General features: G+C 36.2%; 1 long non-coding RNA gene across 3 annotated transcripts; it reads left to right on the top strand.

Annotated features, from left to right (window-relative positions):
• The first annotated feature begins 3,890 nt into the window (after positions 1-3,890).
• On the top strand, positions 3,891-16,327 carry LOC136840651 (uncharacterized). Of its 3 annotated transcripts, XR_010853697.1 has the most exons (5): positions 3,891-4,018; positions 5,764-5,858; positions 7,117-7,234; positions 8,393-8,466; positions 12,857-16,108. It is a non-coding gene; the product is annotated as an uncharacterized lncRNA (long non-coding RNA). The 3 variants fall into 3 exon arrangements; XR_010853698.1 differs by lacking the exon at positions 5,764-5,858 and having other exon boundaries at positions 3,909-4,018; positions 12,857-16,327; XR_010853696.1 differs by lacking the exon at positions 3,891-4,018 and having other exon boundaries at positions 5,741-5,858; positions 12,857-12,992.
• The last annotated feature ends 366 nt before the right edge of the window (positions 16,328-16,693 follow it).

Genomic DNA, 16,693 nt, shown 5'->3' with positions numbered 1-16,693 from the left:
GACTGACTATTAATTCATAGCGTTTAAGAGTAAAATACTGATTATGCATTTGATGTTTTGTTTGTTACTATGTTTCTTTGTTTATCATATATACATTATATATATTATATATAATGTATATATATACAGTATATATATATACAATATATATATATATATATATATATATATATATATATATACAGTATATATATACATTATATATATATATATATATATATATATATATATATATATATATATATATATATATATATATATATATATATATATATATATATATATATATATGACTGTCTTTTGGAAAGGATTAGAATGGCTCTCAGTCACAGGCTTCAAGAGCTTCATTCGTTATTTACAGAGACTGTAATGCAAAGCACAGGGAGTGGTTAATTCAAATTCCACAGATCAACATGGCCGGTCTGCTCTCGAGTTCTGTGTATCCTCCGATTTTGTCCAGCTAACTGAGGAACCAACGCACATTTCTGGTAATAGATTAGGCCTGATATTCACAGATGTTCCAGCTATTGTCAAGTCGAAGGTATTTGAATATATAGGCACTTCTGATCATTGCGCCACTGAGATGGACATATCTGTCAATCAGCATATTCCTAATGCCACCATTGGAAAAACGGTCTGCCTAAAATCCTGAGCCCACTTGGATGGCATTATTGAAGCTTGTCAAGAACTTAATATTTCAGTTGCTATATTAGATCCTGATCCCAAGAAGAAATTAAATGAAATGCTGATGGGTATTTTAATAAGATATGTCCCTAGGAGGGTCATCAAATTTAGGATAAATGACCAGCCATGGTTTGATTATACATGTTGACGAGCCTACCATGACAAACAGAAATCAAATTCAAATGGAAACCACCATTTTTGTTGACTCGAAATCGTTCAAATGAGAAATTACACCATTTTTTGTTGAGTCTCGCCAAGCTGTAATTGTCGAATAGAACTTTCCATACAGCCGTCTTGAGCTGAGAGAAATGAGTCGTGTGTTTTTCCGTTGGATGTCATTGTTGTCTGTGCATGTGTCTCTTCCTTCTCCCAGCAAGAGGAAACTTGAAGGAATTCCACACAAAGGACTCAACCTCATCTGTGGTGGACTAAATTGGCATCATCTGTCTTTGGGTCAGGCTAGTCTTCCATTCCACCACTACAAACAGGTGATGGTAGATTAGTTACCGGCCCTAGGGAAAAGGCTGAACTGCTTCATCAAGCTTTTGAAGCTAAGCAATCAGCTGAGGATGTCCGTCTTCCTGATACTTGTCATCTTGAACCTATTCTTACAAAATTTGCATTTCACTCCAGGGTTGTTAAGAAAATTCTGGATAATCTTGATAGCTGGGATGGAGAAGATCCTGATTGTTTCTTCACTTTGTTTTTTTGAAAGTTTCTAATGTGTTGTTTCCCAATATTACTAGATTCTATAGACTTTTATGTCGACGGAGTATCTTTGTGGATGAGCTCAAGCTTAGTAATACAGTGCCTGTTCCAAAGATTGGCATATCTGCAGACTGCAGTAACTACAGGCCAATTTCTATTCTCCCTGTGATCTCTAAAGTTGCTGAAAAATTTATTTTAAGCCACTACATAAGTATGTGGAATCTAAAGGATTGTTAGCTGATAGTCAATATGCATATAGGAAGCAGTTAAGTACCTGCGATGCTCTTTTAGACTTGACATGCCATTTGCAAGAGAACCTTGATAACGGTTTAAGTGCAGAGTAATTCAAATAGATTTTAGTGCTGCTTTCGATTTAGTAAATCACAAGGCACTTATTTATAAACTTCAGAATCTTGGAGTGGGTGGATATGTTTTAAGATTACTTCAGGATTTCCTGACAGGTAGGCAGCAGCAGTTGCTGTGGACGGGATCTTCAGTGAACCAAGATCTATTGTGTCTGGAGTTCCACAAGGCAGTGTTTTTGGTCCATTGTTATTTTTAGTGTATACAAGCCTGAAAAACGAGATTGTTCAGTATGCCGATGATGCAACACTTGTGGGTGTAGTAAAGTCTCCACGTGTGAGAAATGGAGCTGCCCTCAGCCTTAATCGCAACATGGACCGGATCAGGGAATGGTGTAGTCGGTCTGGTGTGAGGCTGAACTCCAGTAAAACGATAACATTATTGATTACCAGATCTCGTCCAGATTTCCCACCCCATCCTCCCCTTCAGGTGGATGGAAGTTTGCTGAATGAATCTGAGGCTTTAATTATTCTAGGTATAACTTTTGACAATCATCTGACTTTTGAGAAACATCTAATGAAAGTTTCAGCAAACCCGCACGTAAGTTTAGGCATTGTTCGTAAGGCCTCACATATTTATAACCGATAAAATCAATACAACCTGTTTTTGGTCATTTGTACTTCTTTTACTAGAATACTGTTCTCCGGTGTGGAAGTCTGCTTCTGCCAGAGATTTATCTCTTATAGATAGAGTGGTTCGTGGTGGTAGGTTTGTTTCCTAATAGTAGCAGTTATGACTTGGACCATCGACGGATGGTCTCTTGTTTATCACTTTTTCATAAGTTGTATTTCATCAGAGATCTTTCACATTCACAGTTGATCCTTAATCCCCTTTTTTTCTGCCGAGAGCAACCAGATTTGCTGAACAGCAGCGCCAATATGCAGTAAATGTGCATCGCTGTCGAACTTCCCAGTTCGAGAATTCCTTTATTCCTCACACCGTTGGACTGTGGAACAGCCTCCCAGAGGATGTCGCGCAATTGGAACTTCAGAAGTTCAAGCGAAAGTGCAATGCATGACTACCCTGATACAATTCTTCTTCCATTATCTGTTTATTAATTTATTTTTCTTTTTTAAAAAGTGGAATCTCTTCTTTCTGTATTTCCCTTTACTTCCTAATGAACACCATATTCTTTTTGGAAGCTTGAATTTCAAGTTAATATCTCCCGTGGGATTGTTCCACATGAATAGGTTTCATCTACTGAATATATAAATATCAATAATTTTAGTCCCATTTATCTTCACGAATGATGTGTGAATATGTTTTGTATGGAGACTTAACTGATAGCTCCCAAAAATGTCTATGGTGAGAAGGTAAATGATAAAATTCGAGTTTTTATGCTTAATACTGACGAGTAATTATTTTTATCCGATATAATGCCCTCTATTGACTAATCGATTAACTTTTCAAGTTGCGTTACGTTTTATTATAAACTTGCGTCAACTTTAGCAAAGAACCTAGATTTCTCATTTTGAAGTAAAAATACCATTTTTTTTATTAAAAAATAGATTCATCTGTAATTTTAAGTTTGTATTAATATACAATGAAATAAAATATTTTTATATTACAATATTTAAAGCTAAGACAATAATTATTCATTGCCAAATAAGTCCGAAGTATAAAAGTTGCCATGCAACGGATTTTTTAATTTATTAATTTATTTTTTTTATTTATTTAACCACCGGACCGTGGTTAAAGTTTCATGGGCCATACCAAGGCCAAAATGTATTAAAACTATCAGGAATAGTTTGAAATAGTCTTTCAAAACTTTTAAAACTGTCAATGTAATTTAAGGACTGGAGTCACTTTACTGTAACCCCTGCAGTTACCAGATACCATTTATAACATTATTGAAAGATTACTATACCATCATGGCCTACGAAAATATTGCTAAAATGTATTAAAACTATCGATTAACGGTTTGAAATAGTTTATTAAAATTATCAGGATACTTTTAGAAACAGAGTCGTTGACCTGACTCCCTCCCCGCCCTTAGATTACAGATGCCATTTGTTGCGTTTGTGAAAGATTGCGATAGCATCATGTTTACTAAACTATTGCTACTAAAATGTATTAAAACTATTGAGAAGTAGTTTGAAATCGTCATTTAAAATTATCAGGATAATTTATGAACCGGAGTGACGTGTGACCCAGGCCAGTCCTCCGTTCCCTATCAACATGGTTGACTGTTCCTCTCCCAAGTCCCAGCATCGACCTTCATATTTCGCTGATTAATCGATTCTTCTTCTTCGATTTACTAAATGTAAGTTGAATAACGATACATTATTAATTTATTAGTACGTATATTAGGCAGATTAGACCGTTATATAAGTGCAAGTTGCCAAAAAATGTCGGCAAAGTACCTCGTCCAGGACCAAGAAAGATTCACCCACAATGGACTGGGTCTAGCCCGATAGGCCTATCCTATATTCATTGAATATTAAATTGCCAAAATTTAATTTTGTTGAAGATTACTTAAGGAAATTAGACGCATTTGTCAACCGAAAATATAAATTGCTCTAGGATAACGTGATAGACATGTATCCTAGATCTACCGACATTGGAAAAATAGGTAAATGTCAGTCAGGCTACGAAGTTAAGTACAGGCTAATTTGTGTGCGGACCAGAGGCACAATGCTTGAAGAGTCATGGACTATCATCTATAAAGGCCTAATTTTTGGCTTAACGGCAGAGGAAGGTCCTGTCTGTATGCAGTAGCGTGATGGCTTGGTGAGATCATTTGAGGAATTTACGGTAATTCCGTATATTGGCTCCGCGCCTGTTTTTACCTTTTCGACTGGTTTTTTATCATCTATAAAGGGAATTCTGTTTGTTGTCGGCATAATGGAATGTCCCTTCGCCGTGTTTGATGCACTGGCCTGGGGTCGAGAGGGGTTTGACGAATTTACGTTAACAAGTTATTGCACTTGCTGGACAGGATATGAACCTGTTTTTAACAGACGTATATACCCGTGGTTTTCTTGTGAAGATTTAGCGGGTTCTGAAACCCCTCGTTGGATGGACTTCTGTTTGTTAATTAGACTCTAGCGCCAAAACTGGAAATTCCCTTAGCAACGTGTTGGTCAGCACTGTGCCTCGGCGACGGGGAGGGGTTGGTTCTACCGAATTTACTTAACAATTTATTGCACTTGCAGCCAGGATTTTTGCATGAAAAAACATTTTGGGTTTTTCATGCAGAAATGGCTAGAAATGATGTCATTAAAGAACCTTAAAATAGCAACCTAACCCTTGTTTACTGGCTACAATTTTGCTGAGTTAGCTATGGTGGTAATGTAGACTCTAGCAAGTCTCAATTTGATTAATTATTTTCTCTGTTATCAAAATTTTGCAAAAAAAACTGTAGTGTATAGTAAAGGTATTATTTCAGTTATGGACATTAATTGCAAACCCTATAGTTCTTCTGTTTACTTATGATGTGATTTTTGAATGATTTTGAGCCAGCCATTTTTTGCAAATGAAAAACATTTTGGGTTTTTCTGTATACAGAAATTAATAAAATGATAGGACATTAAAAGAACCTTAAAATACCAACCTAATGTAAAACTGTGTTTACTGATTACAGTTTTGCCGTATTAGCTATGGAGGGGGGGAGGGCTGGTAAGTTGTTTTTACCTATATCAAGTCTTAGTTTGATTAATTATTTTCAAAATCTGTTATCAAAAAAACCTTTTGTTGAAGGTTGTGTATTGAGAATAAATTTTTTGTTTTGATGAGTTTTACCCAAGAAAAATATAAATTATAATGTGGGAGGTGACTGGAGTCGTCCGAAAAATAACATTTACTTAAATAATGTTATAAATTTCTGTCTTTTTTTTGTGTTTTTAGCTCCAAAGGGCTAGTATTAAACAACGCAGCACCCTGCAGGTCTTTTCTACGTAAAACCCTAAACAAAAGATGGTAGACTTCTCAAATTATCTCACCTGTACTGCATCGTGTACGTTCACCTTTTTTTGCACTGGTCAGTCAAAAAATTTCATTGTTAAACAGAATCTCTGGGCGGAGCTCTTCCTTGGATTTGATCAAGACAAGTGTGACATTTTACCAAAGAGAATGAGGAAAACCTTCAACTGGGCCATTCAGGAGTACGTATATTAAACATTGTTTGATCGTATTACAGTTGTCAGATCACATTAGGTCATTCTGTATGTAAATCGTATAGATGGCAATGTGCCAAGAGAATTTTGAGCTTGCTTATTGAAATATGATCTTGAACACTGGTTAAGTTGAGCTCAGCTTAGGTAAATATAGCCTAGGCTTAAATTGAAACTAAATCAAGATAGTATTGTAAAAGGATGTCATTTGTTGGCTAATATAGGCTAGTGCTGATGTTGCTCTTCACGTTGTTAAGGATTTCCAGTCCTGACTTATTAGACTAATGATTCCTTTTTGTATTGTCTAGTTATTTGTCAGTTTGATGAAATTATTGTATATTTGTAAGTTTAAATACAGCTGTAGATCTTGCATAAGGATTGCTAATTGTCATTTTTGTAGGCTAGCAAACAGTTCTGTAAGCATCTTGCACCACAGATGTAAGCATGTCAGGTAAGTTTTTAAAAGCATTTTGTGCCATATTTGTTCTTCCTTAGCACCGTGTTGCTGATATGCAAATAATTATGACAGAGAACATATTATATATATAGGAGAAAGGCATTTCAGTATAGAGCATACAATTTGGGCCAAGAATATTTGCCGCTATTGATAACAGGCTTAGAAATTCCTCATAAGATAATGAGAACAGTGTCTTCTAACACAAGTGATATGGAATTAAAAGCTGTATTTTGCAGGAAAATATATTTGGTAAGTCTAAAAAGAGTTCTGCAGGGAGATATTGTTTATTGATGAAATTTTTTGACTGAACAATATAGGAAAATGTTTGTATGATGCAGTACAGGGGGGATAACTTGAAGATGTTACCAAATTAATGTGAGAAATTTACAGTCTTGTTTTTGTTAGAGTATAAAATAATTGTACATGTTATTGAAGTAAATGGCTGTTTTATTTGGTGAAGATTGGACAGTGAACATCACTAGTTTGAGTCTCTTTTTGAAGGAATTAAAGGTTACATAACTCCAGGCTCTAAGGTCACTTTCAGGTTAGGGTGCTTGTCAAAGTTTTGACTTCAGAGAACTGAATTGTGAAAAATATTTAAAAGTACATGCAAGCTAAGTAGCACAGCTAGCCTTTGCAAATAGGACTTGTGAGGTAGATTTTAAAGAATATGAACTTTTACTATGTCTTATCCTTTTAGTGGTGTGAAAAGGTAGAAGGTTTTCATAGCATTTTGTATAGAGATGGCTTGAACTAATATGATCAGGCTCTGATTAAATTTTTTTCTTTCAGGCAGATTATCTTGAGAAAACAAAACTCAGTACATGGAACTGAAGGGTGATGAGACCTGCATGTTCTATTCTTAGCTGCATCGATAGTTGTATGTATTCTTGATCCACAGTCTGTAAAGGTAAGCCACAGAAGAAATTACAAAAGTTGTACTAAACTTCAGGCTAATGCAAGATTATCATGGACTGATGTTGGTTGACTGCTTAAAGAAGAATCTAGTGTATTTAGTCCGTTTGTTTTCTATGAATGCTAAATGAAAATTGAAACTAATTAACAGTAACTCCTCTGTGGACTTTGAAAAGGTAAAACTGTATATAGTGGTTTATAACATGACCCAAAAATTTCAACTAATTTTGTTTACATGGTTGCCATCCATACCTAAAATTAATATTTGTATATACAAGTTCACAGATTCAGAATAACAATAGTTGAGGTTCATAAAAAGGATATAAATTTGCAAAAGAAATAATTGGTGTACAGTATTTGCTTTGAAAGATTTGCATCCACAAATCTGGAAGAAAAAATCTTCAGACTTTATTCCCTGATTCTTATTCCTCCACAAAATTTACAGCTAGGTCTTCCCCTGTTTTAGTTTCTCTAGTATGTGTTTTAGCTAAAGGGTTTTGTGGTTTTACCCATGTTTGCCTGAACCTTGACCATTTTGTAACTTGTTCAGTACTTTTCCTGCTTTTTAGCTTCTTGAAGATTTTACAAAAAATTTTTCTGCATTTATACTGAATTAATGAGACAGGCCTACATTACTGCTGGACCCAGCTTTGATGCTAAGACAATTTTTTGCTCAATTAAGAGTTAGGACTAGGCTGTTTCATTTGATTATCTATAATGCTCAGGGAGTTGTTACCTAAACAACAGTACATTAGTATTGGACTGTCTTTCCTGTTTAGAGTACAGTAATTTTGTTTCATTGGAAGAAATACTTGAGATGATTGTGTGCTTAAATAATTTGATGAATTTAGTTAAAAGTTTTTTTTAAATTATGCAGTACTATATTATAAAGTGTTTTGATCATACGGATTACCAAGAGTAGTGCTTTGATTTATAGGTTTTCTTCTATTAGAGGTTGTAGATTACAGCCATTAATGGTGAAATGTTCTTCCCAAGTATTTACATATGTGGATAAGAGGTGTGTGTGGAATAAGTTACTCAATAATAAAATTATTTTAGGTCTGATTTTTCATACTGCTAGGAAGAATTAATAGAAATACCTTTGATTTAGTGTGTTTAGTAATGAAGAACCATTTTTAAAATTTTATTTCAGACTAAGAACTGCTTTACAAGTGGAATAAGTCAAATACCTATAGATGTGAAGATTGCTGGGCAGAACTTGTAAAGGTAAAGTCAACTTGGAATTGAAACCTTTTCCATTTTATATAAAAGTTTTTTCCATAAAGAGAAAATTTTTTTTTCCATAGAGATAACTATAAACAATTATATAGGACTGTGTATCAGTGTAATTTATCAGTTAATTATTTTAAACTTAAATTGTTAAAAATGGTTTTCAAAGAAATGCTGTTAAATTTAATTTTGAAGTTAACTTTTTAGCTTTTAAAAGTGTAAGTCCTTGAAATTACATTCAGTTTCATGCCCTTCATTTTAAGCAAGTGAAAATCATGGACTCTCATTAGATCTGTAGCATACCTGCTATTAAAATATATACCACAGTCTCCTAGGTCCCAAAGCACGTTACTCAATTTGATGAACGTATTAGAAGAATGAAACAGGAATAAACCAAAGTCACTGAAAGTAGAGAGCTTCAGCTTTCTATATCACCGTCAAATTGACTGACTCACTTACGGAACATTGGGAAAACTTCAGATATATTTGAGAAGTTAAAGCAGCCATTTCATGAAAACTAAGAATTATTGTTTATGATTTTTTTATTATCAGTAATTTCAAACTAATTTAAACAACTGATTCATGTTTCAGAATTCAGACAGCTTAGTACTCTTCTCTAAATGTAGCTGACATTACTGGGATTTATGCTTTGCTCCAAAGTAGCTGTGACCTTTTCACATTTTTAAACTATTTTTCCCCTTTTTTGTCTTGCTTTGATGATCAGTTAATAAACTCACTGTGGCATCAGATATAATTGTCGTAACTCATGTATGGAGGACCTGATGATCCCTGTTTTGCACGCGGGGCGGCGGGGAGGTTTCATCAGTGCACGTCACACGATGCACTGTAGGCCTTACTAAAGGTTGTTTGCAACCCCTTTCATTCATTTTACTGTACCTCTGTTCATATTCTCTTTCTTTCATCTTACTTTCCACCCTCTCATAACAATTGTTTCATAGTGCAGCTGAGAAGTATTCCTCCTGTTCACCTTTCAAACCTTTATACTCTCAGTTTCCCTTTCGACACTGAATGATCTCATAAGTCTCAGCGCTTGGCCTTTGGCCTCAATTTTATTTCACACCTGATGAACTTCATTTCTAGTGCAGATTTTGAGCGGAGATCTGGTCAGGATTCCTACCCAAGACAAGAGACGAATCCATTCAGCCTCAGAAATAAAGCTTTGTAGGTTTCAGTACTGTGTTATTGTTCAGTATGCTTTCAAAACACTTATAGATTTTAGTATTATTGTTTAGTATGCTTTCAAAATTCTGAAACAATCAGGCATTTGAATTTCTGAAATTATTGATAGTAAAAAACTTAAAATAATTTTTAGTTTCTATGAGATGGTTGCTTTATTTCTAAAATATATCAGAATTATCCTCCATGTTATATATGTGAGTACAGTAAATCATTTTCAGGGTGAGATAAAAAGATAACTCTCTAATTTTAGTGACTGGTTAATACTTGTATCATATATCAAATAAATTTATTAAGTTTATTAGCGTATTCTTAAAATTTTCTAGGTTAGGTATTTATGAAGGTAATGGAACCAGATTTTCGCTCTTTAATTTTTATCTTTCTTTTGATGGTATAGCCTATTGGTCCAGCTTTGTGACCCATGGTCAAAGTATGTAGTGGGCATTCATTGTGGTCTTATATGAATACCCACTGCACATTCTAGAGTCAGGGTTATGGAATGGTGAGGTAGACTGAATAATTATAAATTTGAACTCTCACAGAAGGCAGACCTGTGACTTATTCCTTATAAAAAAGATGGTAAGTTGGAATGGCCAGATGTCCTTAAAAATATGGTAAGTTGGAACACACAGAGGTCCTTTTTGCTATTTTAGTGTGGCAGGTTTTTATAAATTCATCTTGAAGTATGCAAGATTTAATCTGGTCATTCAGATATAGGTTTTGCAAACTGTCCGGTAAAAATATGGTAGACCACCGCAAGGTATTCTAGGATGATGATGTCATTAAATATTGCATATGGTTTGAGTATGTGATTAATCTTTTATGGATTGTGCATTGTATAGGGGTAGTGTCATCAGTGCACTGCCTCACACTGGTGCACTGTAGGCACTACTTAAGGTTCTTTACAGTGTCCCTCCAGCCCCTAGCTGCAACCCATTTTGTTCATTTTACTGTTCCCCAGTTCCTATTCTCTTCCTTTCAACCAACTTTCCACCCTCTCCTAACAGGTGTTTCATAGTGCAACAGCAATGTTTTCTTTCTGTTAAACTTTTAAAACCTTTCACTCTCAATTTACCTTTCAGTGCTGAATGACCTGATGGGTCCCAGCCTAAATTTTATTTTCCATTCCATTCCATTAATGGATCATTTAATTAGACTGAGGGATTGAACTTGAAAACAAAGCTATCTCTGACACTTTTTTGAAATTAGTGGTTTTCAAGCAGTTGTAGTTTTCACTGTTGTCAAAATGGCCTTGTCAAAATGGCCTTACTAGATTCTAGAGGAATGTGGTAAGATTTGGGACAATGTTACTTGACTGATAGGGATTAAAAACTGTAATGACGCAGGTTTCAAATGAACATGAAACTGAGTCTCTTTGAGAATACTAGAACCAGAGATGGTTTTGTGGTCTGTTTCTTTTTCATGATACAGTATTTAATTGTTAGTGGCAAAAATTTTCGTGGAATTTAAGAATGATTTTAGAGACCTCAAGTAGGGAGAATGTTACTACAGTTATTTTTATGCTGCACACACACACACACACACACACACACACACACACACACACACACACACACACACACACACACACTCTCACACACTCTCTCTCACTCTCTCTCTCTCTCTCTCTCTCTCTCTCTCTCTCTCTCTCTCTCTCTCTCTCTTTTTCCATGAGGTGTCGTGGGGAAGTGTATTATTTTGTTTAGATAGAAATTGATGTTTATATGGAGCCAAAACTACAGATTTAGAGGATTTGATGGTGAAGGAACTCGCTGCAATTTAAAGATTTTGACCAGGTTCTAGGGTAGAATGAGAAAAAGTGAAATTGAAGTTTGTGGATTGTCAGTTTCAGTGGCTCTTATAATATAAAAAGGAAGTTGAAGTTGTAGTCACTACAACAAAAAACAATGTATGGATAAAAATTATATTAGTCTTAAATTGCCATTTCCTTATTAATTATTGGTCAGTTTTAGTTTAATATATAAAATGGTTTGGTATTTTAATGGGTCCCTTGAGAAAGTCAGTCACTGAAAGGAGTAATGGTTTTTTTCTGGAAATGGTTGAGTAGACAAATGAAGCACTTGGAAGGTTCCCCTTAAGGGGTATTGCCGTCAATGCACCTCATGCGGTGGACTGTAGGCATTACTTAAGGCTCTTTGCAGCGTGCCTTCGGCCCCTAGCTGTAACCCCCTTCGTTCCTTTTACTGCCCATCCTTTCGTATTCTCTTTCTTCTGTCTTACTTTCCACCCTCTCCTAACAATTTATTCATAGTGCAACTGCGAGGTTTTCCTCCTGTTACACCTTTCAGACCCTTTACTGTCAATTTCCATTTCAGCGCTGAATGACCTCATAGGTCCCAGTGCTTATCCTTTGGCCTAAATTCTGTATTCAGTTCAATTCACTTGGAAGGTTGAAGACAGTTCAGAGAGATGGGAAATATTTGATGCTAAAAATGTTACCATGTTATGTTAGAGAGTTGAAATGGTCTTATAATTGTTATAGCCGAGCTCAAGTAATAATAATAATAATAATAATAATAATAATAATAATAATAATAATAATAATAATAATAAGAAATTCACAATCTCTTGAAAAACAATTTATGTAATAAAAATACACAATTATATAGTAAACTATATTACTATTTTACTGTAATGACTATATTTTACTTAATTATCAATTTACGTAGTTATATAGTTTACTATATAAATGTGGATTTTCATTACACAAATAATAATAATAATAATAATAATAATAATAATAATAATAATAATAATAATAATAATAATAATAATAATAATAATAATAATAATAATAATAATAATAATAATAATAATAATAATAATAATAATAATAATAATAATAATTTGCTGAGACACACACTAAGAACCTGTTGTCACATACTGTTTTATTGAGATTTGCATTGCAATCCAAATTTTAATTATGCTATACTTTACTGTTTGTTGTAGATGTGACTTAAATAAAATTTGATTTAGAAGATTTTGATAAAAGAATACAGACATTCAACACTAGTCTAAAAAGACCCTGTCCCATTTGTGCCCCTCTGAGTAAAAGGGACCTAGACATAGGATGCTTGGAGTTTGGTTATAACTATTTATCTTGTGTACGTTGTAAGCCAAAAGATCTCAGTTTGATAAGATATCATTAATTTCTTCTTCATCCCTTCAGGAAATAATCTGCAGCTTGGGAACACAAATGGAGCAAGTTGGTAGACACCAGTATGACGGAGTTCATAAATATCTGCTTCGAAAGAAGAGGACATCAGAAGTTTACTTTTTTTTTTTTTTATCAGATTTGCACAATGAGATATGTTGTTTATTGATATTATCTGTTGCTCATGATAGAGGTGAAATAGCAAAATGGTCCCATTAATATAAATGTTGGACAAGAGTCATACTTTGGTATAGGTAGATTATAATGTTACCTCCTGTGGCTATTAAAACTAGGATAGCGTTTAGTGTATAGTATTGTAAAAGCATTATTTTTTAAATGAACCTTACCTCTCCATTATATAGCTTTTACTACTGCACAGCGGTAGTTGGACAGATTAAAACAAAAAAGATGAGAACCTTGGTTTTCTGTGAATATCCGACTTCTGTCCATCTACTTCCCCCAGCCCCCACCAGGGGACCGGTAGGTACAAACACTCGTAGCCGGTCAGTCTACTTCTGTCACTGGTTTTGGTATCAGTCCGGCAGATTCACTTGGTTTTCTGTTGGCTTGTTCGTTTATTTTCTTAATATTCGTTCGGTAAGATCCTGTAAGATAAGAGTTGCCTTAATAGGCATTATTCCAGTTTTATTGACCCTCATGATGTGTTTTGCTGAGGGAAAGGTTGTGATTGGATAACTATGCAATTCATAGTTGAACGCAATGTGGTAATTGATTGCAAATTGAGAGAGCTTGTTAGGCTGTAGAAACAACTGGAGAGGATTATACTAGTAAGTCTTAAGTTTAAGGGATGCATGTCTTGTTTGCCTCCCCATTTAGTAACTGGTTAGGTCCTCTGCTGCTTCTCTTCGATCTGTTACTCCAAATGAGTTTCCCATCTATTCAGGGCATTAGATTTGATAAGATGGAGTCATTTTTATTAGTATTATTAGTGTTTCATTTTCTGCACTACCCTCCTGAGAGTTTCTGTAAGTTCGGGTTGTTTCCCGTGTTGGGGGAAGGGTCAATGGCCCTGCTTTTTCTTGCCTTGTCCTTGGCACGTCCTGTCTTACTCCCTTGTGGCTTGGAGTGACAGGGAACCGGGATGTGGGACATGTCAGAAAGCGGTGCGGATCGGTGCCCGTTGTCCCCTTCCTCTGTTCGGTCTGGTAAGGGACCAGGTCCGGCATGAGTGGCGTAAGGAATTTGTAATCATGTAGGGATAAAATTTTTAACTGTCTTAGCTTATAAAGCATATTCTTTTTTTTATATTCCAGTTCTAGCACCAGAATTCATTTTCTGATAGGATCGCTTGGGTAAGAATAAGAGAAGTCTCCCGACGTTTTTTCCCCTCTTTAATTTTACCGCATCAGATCGGCTTGGTAGCAGTGATGCTTCGACTCTTTCTGGTAGTATTTAAGTGAGTTTTAGCTGCCTTGTCGAGGAAAGTTACCTTTTGCTTTGATCAGTTTCGCTTCAATCCCCTGTAGCTAAGGATCATTAGCATTTTAAGTCTAGTATAAGTATCAGTTAGGTTTTAGTTAGAAGCCTAGACTTTCTTCGGCTTTCCTGTGTATTGTTTTTTTTTTTGGCCAGGGCGATAATGCTCCTTGCAGTTTTGATACCCCAGTAGCATGCGTCTAGTGCAAAGTTTTGCAGCTTGCCACAATGCTGCATTCTTGCCTGTGTGTGTTTATCGATTACCTGTACTCCAATTGCTTGTGAGTCTAAGGCTTGTATGCGTATCGCATACATGCTTATGGCTTGTACACCTATCTGAATTTCGCCTATCACGTGCACGCCCATGGCTTGTGCACCTGTCGAGTGTGGGTTTACGGCTTATATGCCTCTCACATGAGCGCCTATCGTGTGCACACCCATGGCTTGTGCTCCTATCACGCGCTCTCCTGTGGCTTGTGCGTCTATCACCTGTGCGCCTATGGCTTGCACGCCCATGGCTTGCACACTTATGACTTGTGCCTATATTGCCTGGGTGGCTTTAGTTTGCACTCTTATGCCTGTACGCCTATCACTTGTTTGCGTGTTGCTTGTGTGTCTACGGATTGTGTACTTACCGTGTGTGCTTCTATCTTCTGTGCACGTGTCTCCTGCTTAACTTCACCTGCCTAAGGAGAATCTCGGCATGCACTATCGTTTCGGCTTCTATTCAAGTAAGCAGGTGGTTGCCGTTAGTAGTCTCAACATTTTGTTTTGAGGATGTTGATTCTTTTTCCACTTTGGGAAATTCTCTTGGCGAACATTTGGTTACCGTTTCATTTTTTCCGATTCCCCTGTGGTTTTGGAACGTTCTCGGTATCACAAGATTTCCTGATCAGAATTTAGAACCTTTGGTTGAGCCAACAGGTTTCCAGCTGATTCAGTCTTCCTTGTGAGTGGCTTTGTTGTGGTGGGTAAAGAGTTTTGAACCCTCGGTGGAAGCTTATCAGGGGTTAGTTTAGTGCAATCAACTGCTGCTCTTCTGCCATCGAGTGTGGTAGTCTTTGCCCTGGTCTCTCTGACTTATGTTCGGTAGCTAAGACTTATCCTGCTGTTTCTGTCGTAAGAGGGCAGTTTCTTGTGCTTCTGTAGATTGATGAGTCAGGTGTCTGATAAACAACCAGTGTATAAGTGGTTGCAATTTTCTTTTTGAAGAGGTTAATTGCTTTCTTTAAGGAGAGGTTAACGTATGATTTTGTGGAAATAGAACTTTCATTTGAGTTGTGGCTTATGTATGCTTAAGATATTTCTTTCTTGCCACCTTGTATTGTAGAAAGAAAACTACTGTACTTCATAAAAAAAGGGTCTCTCTCCAAATATGGGGATAGCTTTGGGGAAGGATTAGTACCTGTGCAGATTTTTGAATTTGGAGTTAAAGATATTCTCACTGTTCAGGGTTTTCATGCGGAGAAGTTTCGCCTTTATTTGCAACGTTTATGACCGCTGATCACTTATAAGAGGTTGTCAGTCCTTATAGGAGTTTCTTTTCTTTTAGTGAAGCAGAGGTCTTCTCATCAAGGTCATATGATTTTGGGAAAGTTTTTGACCATTGCAAGAATCAAGCTTGGTTCTTTCTTGTTACCTGAACATGGGTCAACAGGTGGTCTCTTATCAGATTCTGTGTTAGTTTAAGCTCTCTTGGGAAGAAGGATCCAGTCCTTTAGATGCCTCATTGTAGGTCTGGGATGCAATCATGTGAGATCTAGAATTTTGGGAGTTTTAACCGGTATTGGTGGAGGTCTGTTACACTGAATTTTTAAACATCTAACTTCCCTGGTAGTTATATATATAGCTTAAGTCCCTGATGTCACGGCAGAATTTAAAAAACTCGCGGCAATCGCCGATCGGTAGTCAGGTGAACCACCTGTGCGCCCTCTACCCAGGTACCTGGAACCATTCCAACTATTCCTCAGATCTTCCCTGCCGCTGTGTCGGTAACATCAATGGAATTTCACTCGTAGCCCGTGTTTTTTCGCAACTTATTTTGGTAAAGTACACTTTGGCTTGGCTTTCGCTTGTTCGCTTTTGGATTTTCTTGTAACATATCTGACTTCATCGAGTGTGAAAATGTGTGTGTGGGGATGCAAGCGGCTTGCTAAAGTCTCCTTGGATCCCCACTCAGTATGTCTGAAGAACGGGAATGGAAGACCGGCTCAGAAGAGCCAAGAGTACTGTGTCTCACTCTTCTTGATATAACCAGGAATAGTTAATTCTTTTCCCTTGCTAACTATCCTATTGATCCTTCTCCCGTAGTGGTAGTCTCTGAACCCCCTACTGAAACAGGTAAGGACCCAATACTTAATGATTTGTTGGCTGCCATTCAGACCCTGGCCCAACAGGTAAAATCCCTCTCAGAAG

This window comes from Macrobrachium rosenbergii, chromosome 8 (genome assembly GCF_040412425.1).
Source record: "Macrobrachium rosenbergii isolate ZJJX-2024 chromosome 8, ASM4041242v1, whole genome shotgun sequence".
Lineage (NCBI taxonomy): Eukaryota > Metazoa > Arthropoda > Malacostraca > Decapoda > Palaemonidae > Macrobrachium > Macrobrachium rosenbergii.
This window is presented reverse-complemented; position numbering and strand designations above follow the sequence as displayed.